The following is an 11,419-nucleotide window of genomic DNA, read 5'->3' as shown; positions in this document are numbered from 1 at the left end:
ATCTGGGAATAACTTGTAGCTGCATGTTAATATGTTGTCTTGGTATTTCAGCACATCTGCGAAGAAAATCCCTGCAAAGCAAGTGTGTCTTTTCACAATCACTGCATGTCACTCTGGCAAACTCTAGCTGTGAGCGGTATACAACGAAGGGGGGGGAACCCCCCCAGCACCGTTATCTGTTTAGGGGGTGGGGGAGGGGGCGACGGTAATACCTTTAAAAAAACGAAAGGCGGTAAGCCATTATTAGCAAAAGCTATATTGAGCATGCTTGCCAGACAGGCAGCGCAGCTCAGCTCTAGTTCCGCCCAGACATGTGCCTTGCCATTTTCATTTTAATCAGTCTGCTCAGGATGGCTGCTGATTCATTTTGCGGGATGGCCCCCTGGGAGCCAAGGTGGAAGCCTGAGGCGAGCTGCTATTGCATCAATGCAGCACTCCACATCAGACACAGGGAGGGGAGGCAAGGCTTCGGCAGCAGATCGAGCTCAAAATGCCAGCCTCGCTATTAAAAAACAAACCAGCAACCCCCCCTCCAACAAATAAAACCTCAGTGGAAATAGTAAAATAAAAAAAAAAAGAGGAAAAACCCAACACCCCCCTCCCCGAATCATTAAATAAAACACAATTAGCGGAGAAAAATCTCTTCTGCTCCTTCCTTCCCCTTGTACCCTGGAATCGCTGGAGCTACCATTTCTTTTCACAGCTCCTCGTTTAAAAAGAAAAAGGACGCTCTCTATTTCTCTATTTACCTGATAACTAGCTGGGGGTGGGATACCTGATTTAGCTGGAGACTTTGATTTGTGGGATTGACAACCTTATTATGCAGTGAGCTTATTATTGATATTATTCTGCTCTCGGTTGCCATGACCACCTTGTGAGAGACATTCAATTTTCTCTCTTCCATCATCATTATCTATGAGGCCATCTGTTGTGGAAAATGAATTCAGCCTCATTTGCATGACTGATAAGCAAATTTTTTTTTATCTATTTAACAGAAGGTCATATGCCGGGGATTTGGAGCTGGTGGAAAAAAAAAAAAAGTGGAGAAAAAAAAAAAAGGCATCTCGAGAGGATGAGTGGGAGTGCGTGCATTAGAGGATGTATGTGGAAGTAAAACAGATCCCTCAGGCCTGCTAGCCTATCCTACTGCATTTGTCATTCCTGCCAGGGCGACATTTTTTTCCCCCTAAGCTTCTGCACACTAAAGAGAGTGAGAGCTTTTTCCCTGCAGTCTTCTTGAAGCCCCCCTGATTTTTTTACTGTGTTGGTGGGTGTATTTTAATATATATTTTTTTTTTTAAATTCCCTGGAACATGGGGTATCTTTTCAGTGTTCAATGAAGAAAAAAGCAGCCTTTTCTGGGTCTCTGTGGTATGCTTCTTACTCCTCATCCTTTCAAAGTTGTAGTAAGCCAGGGTGTTTCTTAACCATGCTGAAATGTCTTGCTTATGTTTATCTTGTAAATGGTTAATGGTGCAGGTGTGGGCTGTGTTTTGTGTAGGGTGGGGGTTGATTCTTGTAGCTAACCGGAAAGATTATTGTGATTTTTGCAGTCGTTGTGTAGCTTGTACTTAAATGTCCATTGTTTGCTCTTTTCAAGTTCTTCTGGCAATGCTGCTGTGCAGACGAAATTATATTGGTCTGTAGAATAGCTGATAAAAGAATCCTAAAGTGTGTGTTTACTATATGAACGCATAATGTTGCATGCATTAAGCATGTTGTTGTTTATATAAACTTGCTGCATGTTGGACGGTACTTGTTTGATATGGAGAACTCGAGACAAAAACTTCACAGATTGGAATGCTCAAGTCTCCTGACAGCCGAGTACAATTAAATAAAAGATTATAAGATACTATGTTTTTACACTAAAACGACATTTGAAAACAGTGGATTTATACTTTAAAGGGAAACACTCGTATAAGAGTAGTATTTTGAAAGAACACTATCCTTAATGTTTCTTATCTATAATAGTTTATCTTTAAAGAGAAAAAGCTTTGTAAATAAGGGAAGATTAATTCATTTAACTGTCTGAAAATGTAATAGTCTATACTTCAATTTTAAAATAGTTCAGATAAGTACGACTCTGGTCCATGTACATTTAGTGCAAGTTTGTTAGTCTTATTAATTTAGTGCTAAAAAGTAACTGAAAAGTATAAAAGAAAATGGCTTACATTAGTAAAAAAGAGACGACTTAGTCTCTTATGGAAGAGACGTTACACAGGTTTGCTTAATTTATTTGTCACTAACAAAGATTAAACTTAGTGGAACAGGAGCATGCCATTTTCTTCTGTGTACTGAACAACGTGCACAGCCTTTTCTAGGAAAAGAGGAGTTTTTTTTAAATGTTTATTTGTTTTCTGCAGAAGCAGTGTGTGCATAAAAGTAGAGTTTTTACATGATAAATGCTTTGCATGGTTGACGACACTCCTTTTAAACATAGAAAGGGAGATATGCAGTACTCTCTTTCTTGCAAATAAATAAATTTAGAATTTATTTATAATCTATGGGGAATCTCTCTTTATATTTCATACTTGCAACGGAGAAATAGTCGTGGGTGATGAATTCCAGGTGGAGAGAAGTTTCACTTTTATTGAGGTCAGCTAGAGACCAGATCTCTGACTTGTCTGCATTAAGTAACTTACTCTAAATTACTTGATTAAAAATATTCTTTTGTTTGTTTGTTTGTTTTAGAAAACACTCTGCAACAGATCTAACACTAACTTATCGTGACATTCTATTGCTGATAGTTGTTTAAAGGGTACTCTTTTCTCCAACCCCTCTGATTTCAGACAGAGTATCTTTCCTGTAGATTTTTAAAAAGGAGTACGATTTAATACTCCTTTGGCATCCGCCATATTTATCATGCCTGTTGGAATTGGCGGTGGAAGTTAGATCACAGAACTAGTTTCACACTCAGTTCAGTACAGTGCAGCTCTGGCGCTTGGGGTGGGTTGTTTGGAACCGTACTCGTTTCCTCAATGGACTTCAGCTGGAAGGAATGGGATACTGTGTATTAGCGGGCTGTCTTACAGCACGCAGAGGTTGAGGTCTCCGTCTTATCCCCTCCTCCCCCCCTCCACTTGAATTGTCAGCCTCTTCCAAAGGCTGGTGAACAAAACCTGGTAAACTTCGTGAAAAGCCTCACAGATAGCACAGTCGGTTCCCTTCCCCTGCCCCCCAAAAGTTAATTACCGAGCTTGGTTGGATTCCTCCTTGCCACCCTGACATTTGACTGCTGCTAATTCGCTGATTAATCTCATTAATGTGATTATAGCAGGATTTGGAGTTGGCTGCCATTGTTCCGCAGGCAGCGCTATTCAGCCCTGGCCGCCCCGCTCGGCGCGGCGGCGGCGGCGGGGCGAGGCGTTGTGCCCGGCGGGGCCGGCCCGCGCCCTTCAGCACCGGGAGCTGTCCGCCGCCGCCGGCAGCTGCCGCCCGGCTCCCAGCCCGCCGCCCGGCAGCGCGGAAGCGGCTCGCTTTCATCGCCCTAATGACTCCGCTCGTTGAGGGGGTGAAAGCAGGAGAGGCTTTGTGCCTTCTAATTAGGCGATGTGAAGATGGCTGTGGCAAAGCACCAACTCTCTGCATTTAAATACTTCTTCCTTTATTTTAAAGGCTGCCTTCGCGTGCATTTTGTTTTGTCTGAGAGATCCACGGGGCAGTGTAGTTTAAACAGTACTTCCTTGCAGCCGTGCAATTTAACTCTCGGAACGTGAGGGACATTACAGATGTCGCCAATACTTAGCCAGACTTTTTTCTTGCTGGTAAAAGAGTGCTTTGTTGAGCTAAATGCTTTCATTTATCTTATTTTCTCGCGAATAAACAACGTACCCAGATCACCAGCTCAAAATTACGTTTGCCCTCACCAGCACTATTGTGCCTAGGGTCTTTCCCACGTCTGCCCTGCAAATCCCTGTTTTTCAGAGTTTGACAGTAGGAATCATTTTATTGATTAAAACTTGATCTGAAAGATCTTTTAAAGGTTTTATTATACATATAAATTACTTTTGCAGTCTTCAATTGCAACAGTATTTTATATTCAAATTTGCCGGTTGGGCGGTTTTAAAGCAGACTAAGAATAACTTCTTTAAAGTAAGTCACTTCATGTAGCACTAGGGTATGATGTGCTCTGCCCTATTTGGTATTTTGACTTTTATTATCTAGAAGTTACATTCTTATCATTTAATAACTGTCAATTGCACATGCGCAGTAACTTTTTTTTTTTAATATCTTCCCTTTCATTTGTATTCTTTATGAGAATGACCCTGTACTGGAAACTGAAGCCACACATTAAACTCTATTGTGTGAAGGATTTGGCAGGACAAGCAGTGAACTCCTGCAAATCACTAAATTAGAAATACTTTTAAGACGAAGTGTCCTGCTGACGAAGAGGTGGGATCTGTTAAAGAACACACTACATTTTAAAAGATTTGACTATAGTGAATGTCAGTGAAACCTCTGTGGCCATGTTTATCCAATCTATGGATAAACAATAATTTACGTTCAAAACTGTCAAAAGTGCACTGAAATCGAAAAAGTCTGTTGGTTTTTTTTACTATACATTTGACTTTCACGTAGTTTTTCAGTCACTTATACCATATTCTTAATAGGGTTTCCTATTTTCATTTTCTTTCCTTCCCATTCCTTTCCCACCCAAAATCAAAAGCCCAGTGAGTAAAGTATTGTCTCCTTAACTGCTTTAGAGAACTATACGTTTAAAGGATGTATAAAATAGGACTGTATAGGAACAGGTTTTAACAGTGACAGCCACAATATGCAGGCCAATTAAGGCTGCTCGTTAGCGGGTATATTCTTGTAATACTCCTGTCAAGCTGAAATTGTACTCCCTTATTGACAGTAGTGGGTTCGTCTGATGCCTGAATTCTGCTTTCTGTGTTTGTCTAACGTTTCAAGTCTCGTTAGAAACTGCTACCAGCGAGAAAGTAAAAGAAAATGAAGGTTTTCAAGCATACTTTACCTGAAATTTGCTAACCTGGCTAATTCAACCTTCAGGAAAAATTCTGTGCTCTCATTAACGCTGCTTAAACATGACCTGCATCTCCTTTTCCCCATGGATAATGTGCATTGACGAGACACAGGCTAGGGGAGGGAGAATCCAACCCACAACATTAAACCCATACCCTAACGTCTTATGGAGGATAATTAGGCCAATGAATCACCAGTCTCCCAATTTTATTTTTTTCAGACTGGTCTTTTTGTAAATGTTTCTAATTTATGCTGTTGTCGTCGTCCCCCCCCCCCGCCCCCTTAACTCTCACCAATACAGGATTTATGTACATTCTGCCCCGATTAAAGCAAGTATTGTTTTTGTCTTCAGTGGGAGAAGCACCGGACCATTTCTTTGTGTCATCCCAAAGGCTGGACAAGATGATAAGGGTTTTTTCCAGCTAAATCGCCTGCAAAAAGTTTGAAAAACACCTGCTATGTTATGTGTGCCACATAGTCGTCTTCACTGTCTTACTAAGGCTAGCCAGGATCTAACATAAGGAGGTTAGCTTTAGCAGAGGGAGAAGACAAGCCTTGATTTTTGAAACGCGAATACAGTTATCCAAAGATTCTGCATGTAAACTTTAGGTTAGAAAACGATAAGATTCATCTGTGTGGGTGTAGATACCCCTATACACTTACAAACGGGCCCTTTCATCACCAGGTGTGCCTGTGCTTCTCAGCCTACATTGGTTTGGGTGGAAAAAACCCAAACTGACATGCCCTCGCTACGACACAAACATGGTAGCTCTCCTTCCCTGCTACGAGGAGGCTCCCCCCACCTCTTCCCCGCCCTCCGCTCTCCCCGCCCGCACCTGCGGCCCGGCCGCGGCGCCGCTCCCGAGGGCTCCGCGCCGCGGCCCCCGGGGAGCCCTGCGAGTGCGGGGAGATGTAATCAGAGATGACAGAGAAAAACTAAGGGGGGGGGGGAAACCCAGACCACGAGCGAGGTGGAGATGGGGGGGCGGGGGAAGAGACACGTAAGTCCTTTTTTTGCTTTCTGAGGGAAACACTGCGTTTTCCAGCAAAAGCGTGGAAGTCGTGAGGGCTTTGCTATTGTCAGTCCCTTCCTCAGCCGGTTGGCTCTCCTCTGAATCCGTGTGACAGACTTCTCCCCCTCCCCAAAGCCCCTCTCCTGCCATCGGAGCGCGGCTGTGGAGCTGCTGTGATGGTTCGGGGTGCGAAGGGCTGGTACGCGGAGACTCGCCCGCCCCTCAGACCGCAGTGTGATTCCTGGCAAGGCTAGATGGGAAGGGAATGGCAACCTTCTACCCTAACGGACATGTCTGGTCTCCGCGCGTCAGGCAGCGGGCTCGGGAGGAATTACCTCCCAGGGCTGGAGGAGGGTGTTCCTTGTGACTTTTGGGTCAGTCTCCCCCCGCCTCAGCCGCGGACAGCAGGGTCTGCCCGACCTTGCCCTGCCGGCCGCGGGGCTGCCCGCACCGAGCATCTCACCGCACAGGGAGAGCCGCGCCGGGGAGGGAGGGGGGGCGATGCGGGGAGGAGGGGGCTGCAGCAGCACAATGGCAATAAGGAGGGCAGCGAAACCGACAGGCACGCGTGTGTGTGTGTATGGGGGCGGGGGGGGGAATATAGGCACGCTAGCCAGGGTCCTTCCCATAGGAAACGCATCCCGCCTGCGGGAATGGACGCTGCGGGCGGGATTCTGCAGGGCAGCGCCGGGAGGCGCGGCGGTGCCCGGGGCACGGCAGGGCTGAGCCGGCGGGGGCGTGCGGGAGCCGTGCCAATGCAGGGGGGTTGCCGCCGCCTCCGCGTCAAGATCACAGCCTGTCACGCTGCTGCCGAAATGACATTTCGGGGACGGGTTTAAACGAAGTGACTCCCCGCTGGCAAGCCGCTCCCGTCGCAGGGGCATCCGGCTGCCCGGGGGCGAGCCCCGCAGGGAGGCTGCCCGGGGGCGGGCGCACGGCTGCGGAAAGCCTCTGCAACAGCGTTGCAAAGGCGGTGAGGAGCCTCTTCCCCGGTTATTGTCTGTGCGACACGTTTAGTAACGCGGTCCCTGGCTAAGCAAAGGCAGCGAGAGCCACAAATCCCACGTCAAATTGCTGGGGAAAAACGCTGTTTAAGGAGCACATGCAAATCTGGCCCTTTTTGCGTGCAAGCCCTTGTTTATGTTTGGGCTGTTGATGACACAAAGTTGAGCCGCGCAAGCTGCTGATGGTGGAAGGCTGCTTGTCTTTTCCTCTGGAAATAGTTCGTTTCTTTTGTCTCAGAGGGGAGAAGATGGTGTGAGCAGGTAAAAATAAGCGAGGCTTCAGCAATCCGGCTGAATTAACTCTATAAACCCTGGAGTGGTACCCCAGAGGCAAACCAGTGTTGGTTTTCAATCATTATTGCCTTTTAAAGATACATTTTAAGGCCTAATTATTGGGGGGGGGGGGTGTTATCTTTTTTTTTTTTGTGGGGGTGCTCTATAACGGAGTCACCATTTTACGCCATCAGCAGCGGCGGCAGGGGAGTATTTTTCGCGGTGTCCCCTCCTGGGCGGCTGCGGCGTTTGTGCTTTCCCCTCTATTCGGTGGAATACAGCGCCGCCGCGGCGCCCCGCGCCGCCGGGGAGCCCGTCCCGGGGTGCCGGGGAGGGCGCCGAGCGCGGCCCCAGCCCTGCCCGCCCCCCGCCGCGCCGGCGGGGCTGGGCCTGCGCGGCCGCGGCGGGCAGCGGTACCCGCGCGGCGGGGCCGGGGACGCGGACGCGCCTGGCGCTGCTTAAAGGCTGCGGGGCTGAGGCGGGGTAAGTCAGCGCTCGGCTACGGATGCTGTTCTGCTGCAGTAATGTGGTCTCTGAGGGAACCCGGGGTTGATGCATGCTGCGCTGCCGAGGCTCCCTCCCGCCCGCCGCCTCGCTGCTGCTCTTAAATGGAGGGTACAGCTGATCTATCAGCCACAGAGCTGCACGCATGCCCGTCTTCTCAGCGTTCAGTGGTGGCAACTTATTAATTTCTGCCTTCGACTTCAGGCCCGTTGGTTTCCTGTCTGAAAGCATTATTACTTTTGTCCATGTGGCAAAATAATTAGCATACAGATGAGAAGGGATCCTGCCTCTGAGCCTCAGTCGCAGGAGAAGATGTGCAGTGGAAAGTTGATTGGATGAATGGAGAACAAATGGTGGGCGTTCAAAAGCATTAGGAGAGTTTTGTTGTCGTGGAGCAGGTTTGTCAGTTTTCTGGGTGAATCTCCTAAGATGGAAGGCAGGGTGGCTGGTGCCGAGACGACTGCTTGACAGACCGTGGCCTACTTGAAGGTGCACATTTGGACTGCATGCATAGATAATTCATTTGGACTACTTTGTTTTGCAATTCTACGGCTTTCTCTTTGCTATTCCCTCAAGGTAAATATGTCCTTTTATCACCGTTGTTGTTTACAGGGCACTTTGCTGTTGTTCACAAAGTAATGGAAAGTTCAACTCTTTGCGCAGTTAACAAAAGAATAGTTTTGTACTTCTCTTCTCCCACCCCAGCTCCTCAACGCATTCTCCTGTGCGTGAAGCTGGGGGAAGGCTGAGCAGCTCAGGGCCCGATCCTGCTCTCCCTGAAGTCAACGGGGAGTTTGACATTGCTTCCAGTGAAAGCGGGATCGAGCTCTCAGTGGTTGTTGTTTTAATAAGGACTGCTGGAAATGTCAGATTTCGGCTTCCTATTTTCTAGAACAATGTGGGCAGACCTGTAAAATTAGCAACTGCTGTTTCAATGAAAGCCCAGATGTGAATAGTTTTGATTGGTGTGGTATGCGTTTTCTTGGCTGAAAGGAAAAAAATGCTTATTTAACACGAACTCAGTAGTAATGCTAAAAACCGAAGTTATTGATTGACAAATTACCAGTGATTCTCTCAGCTCCAATATCTTCGTTATGTATGTGTCCTTATAAGGGCTTCTTTATTGAAAGGAGAAAACAAAAGAAGAAAATAAAAAAGCTATCTTTGAATTACATATTTTTTTGCCAGATAATAACACTGAGTCAGACTGGAATCCCACTTCTCGAACACAGCATCCATTGATAGGCATTTCTTATATAATTCTGATGCTGTGTATAAAATATGGGGGGCTTTAGCATTTAGTTACATTTGCTTTTTTCGTGTAGTCATTTAGGAATATTTTTATGCAATTTTGATGATTCTTAATCTCCTTAAAAATGGTGATTTTCATTTTAACTGACCTAATTTTGAAACTGCAGTTAAGGTTGGGTTAAGTAGAAATTATTATCCTTTAATTGTCTTTACATAGTTCTTGTGATTATTGTAGAACAGTTTAATGAATGATTTGCTTTAATTTGAGAGATGTGGGGTTTTTGTTACCTTTAATTATGTTGTTTAGGAGAACAACAGGATATGGTTCCGAATGATATTTAGTTTTTACCTCTCTCCTCTTTTCTTTTTTTTTTTTTGACATTTCAGTTTTGTGTGATAGTTTATTTCCAAAAATTACCGAACAAATAAAAGTCTTTGTCATGTCACTCTGCAAACAAAAAAAAAAAAATTGGAACAAACTGTTAACCCTTAGTAGGCAGTTAGCAGGTACTCCAGATGATTTATCAAGGGTCTTCAAGTTTGGAATGATAAGGTTAAACTTGGTGGTGTAGTCTGGTGAATATATATGTTTATGCTTGTTTGCAATATGACACATTTAAAAACAATTAAGATGGCAACATAACACTCCTAACATTAGAAATACAGAGCGACATAAGACTGTATGCAATAAAACAGGGTTTTTTCACTGGGGGAAAAAAAGTAATTATTACATTTTTTTAAAATTATATTGATTTATCAAGTGAAACAAAGAGAAGAGTAAGTGATTACGATGAGTAAATGCAGAATTCAGTACATTTTAAACTAATACAAAAGTAGATTAAATTTTGCATGAATTTTACAGCCTGAACTTTCTGGAGAGTGAATGTTTCCCCCTCCCCCCCCTTATTTTAACCACCAAGAGCAATAGCTAAATACTAAACATTTGCAGTGGTTTCTTTGTTTTAGACTCAAATACCAAGTTATATGCCCACATTTTCAAAAAAGGCATCAGTTTTATCGTAGTAGTTCTTAGTTCATAGCATGACTTTGTTGTTTTACTCTACAGTCTTGTATCTTACATATTAGAGAATTGAGCAACTGTGTGTTTGGAGACAAAGACAATTAAGAAAGAAGAGGAGATACTTCATTGTATTCAGTGGTGTATTATTTTTCCAGATTTGTGAAGAACCATTTTTGAGGGTCTCTCTTTTTTCTGTTCTTTTCTATTTTGTTTAATTTTTGTGTTGAGGAGATGAATAAGATATGCAAAGGAGTATTTTGATTACATACACATACGTGCATACACATATGCGGCAATTTATTAGCTAGACATAGAAACTTTGCTGTATGAATGGCAAAAAAAGGTACTGTTTTGAAAACTGTTCTTCTGCACCAGTCAGGCTTTTATGTGGACTCCAAAAGAACGAAAATATAATTCCCATCCATCAGCATTTCCACGGGAAATCAGCATGTGCATTTCTTTTTAAGTGCATTGCACAAACACATTTATAAAACAAAGTTCTCTGTTTTAGAACCTATTTCTTTACCAACTCTGAGCACAGTCATTGTTTTGTTGAGAGGTTCGGCGGTGGAAAAATACTTTAATATTAAATATGTATACAACACTGAATATCCTTATAGAAATACTGAATTTAATATCAGTTTACCTGAACTTGATAAATGTTTGCATCATGTTGATCAACTTCCAATAAAGGTGTGAAGTTCTTGATAGTATAGTACAAGAAAACTTTATGGCTCAAGATTACTTACTGACCTTTTCTTTCACATAATAGGGGTGATGAGAAATCCTAATAAGATTATCAATGATGTTTTAAACAGAAGTGCAGCCAGATTTCTACGGAATGAAAATGGGTGCAGACCAAATAGCATCATCTTCTCCACATATCCCAGATTAAAAAGTCACAAGGAGAGCAAATCAAAGCTTTTTCAGGCCGTTGACAAAGATTAGAATCCTTCACAGTATTTTGCTTTGATTAGAACCTCTCTGCCTGTTTTAGCCATAGAGGAAAAAGCTACAAAATGTAATGAAACTGAAATGAAGGGGGAAGTCTTGTGTTGGGAGGGGGAATAGGATGCGGAGACAGATAGATCAAAACCATAATGGGATTTTTGATCCCTTTTAGTCAGGAAAACAGTAAACATCATTATTAGATTGGCTTTAAAATCTGATCTCAGATCAGATTTGCAGCATATACACCAGTTCAGTATGTTTGCACTGAAGCTGCAGGTGTGGAACACAGTCACCAAGTAATGAAACTAGCCAACTTGGTTGTGGAAATAACCAAGGCTGCAGGGCGCCCCATAAAGATCCATCAAATCAGATCTGGTATAGAACTGTCTGGTAGGTTGTAAACATTAAGAAATCAA

General features: G+C 44.1%; 1 protein-coding gene across 28 annotated transcripts in view; it reads left to right on the top strand.

The window, feature by feature from the left end:
* The first annotated feature begins 1,061 nt into the window (after positions 1-1,061).
* The window catches only part of MYT1L (myelin transcription factor 1 like), a 317,723-nt gene continuing 307,365 nt past the window's right edge, over positions 1,062-11,419 (top strand). For 22 of the 28 annotated variants that reach the window (XM_074581746.1, XM_074581742.1, XM_074581758.1 and 19 more), the window contains exon 1: positions 7,637-7,759. The gene's annotated coding sequence lies outside the window, so the exon portion shown is untranslated. Of the gene's footprint in view, positions 1,372-7,636; positions 8,357-11,419 lie in introns of those variants that run through there. The other 6 variants (XM_074581756.1, XM_074581731.1, XM_074581759.1 and 3 more) reach the window with 4 other exon arrangements.

This window comes from Larus michahellis, chromosome 3 (assembly GCF_964199755.1).
Source record: "Larus michahellis chromosome 3, bLarMic1.1, whole genome shotgun sequence".
In the NCBI taxonomy this organism is placed as follows: domain Eukaryota; kingdom Metazoa; phylum Chordata; class Aves; order Charadriiformes; family Laridae; genus Larus; species Larus michahellis.
This window is presented reverse-complemented; position numbering and strand designations above follow the sequence as displayed.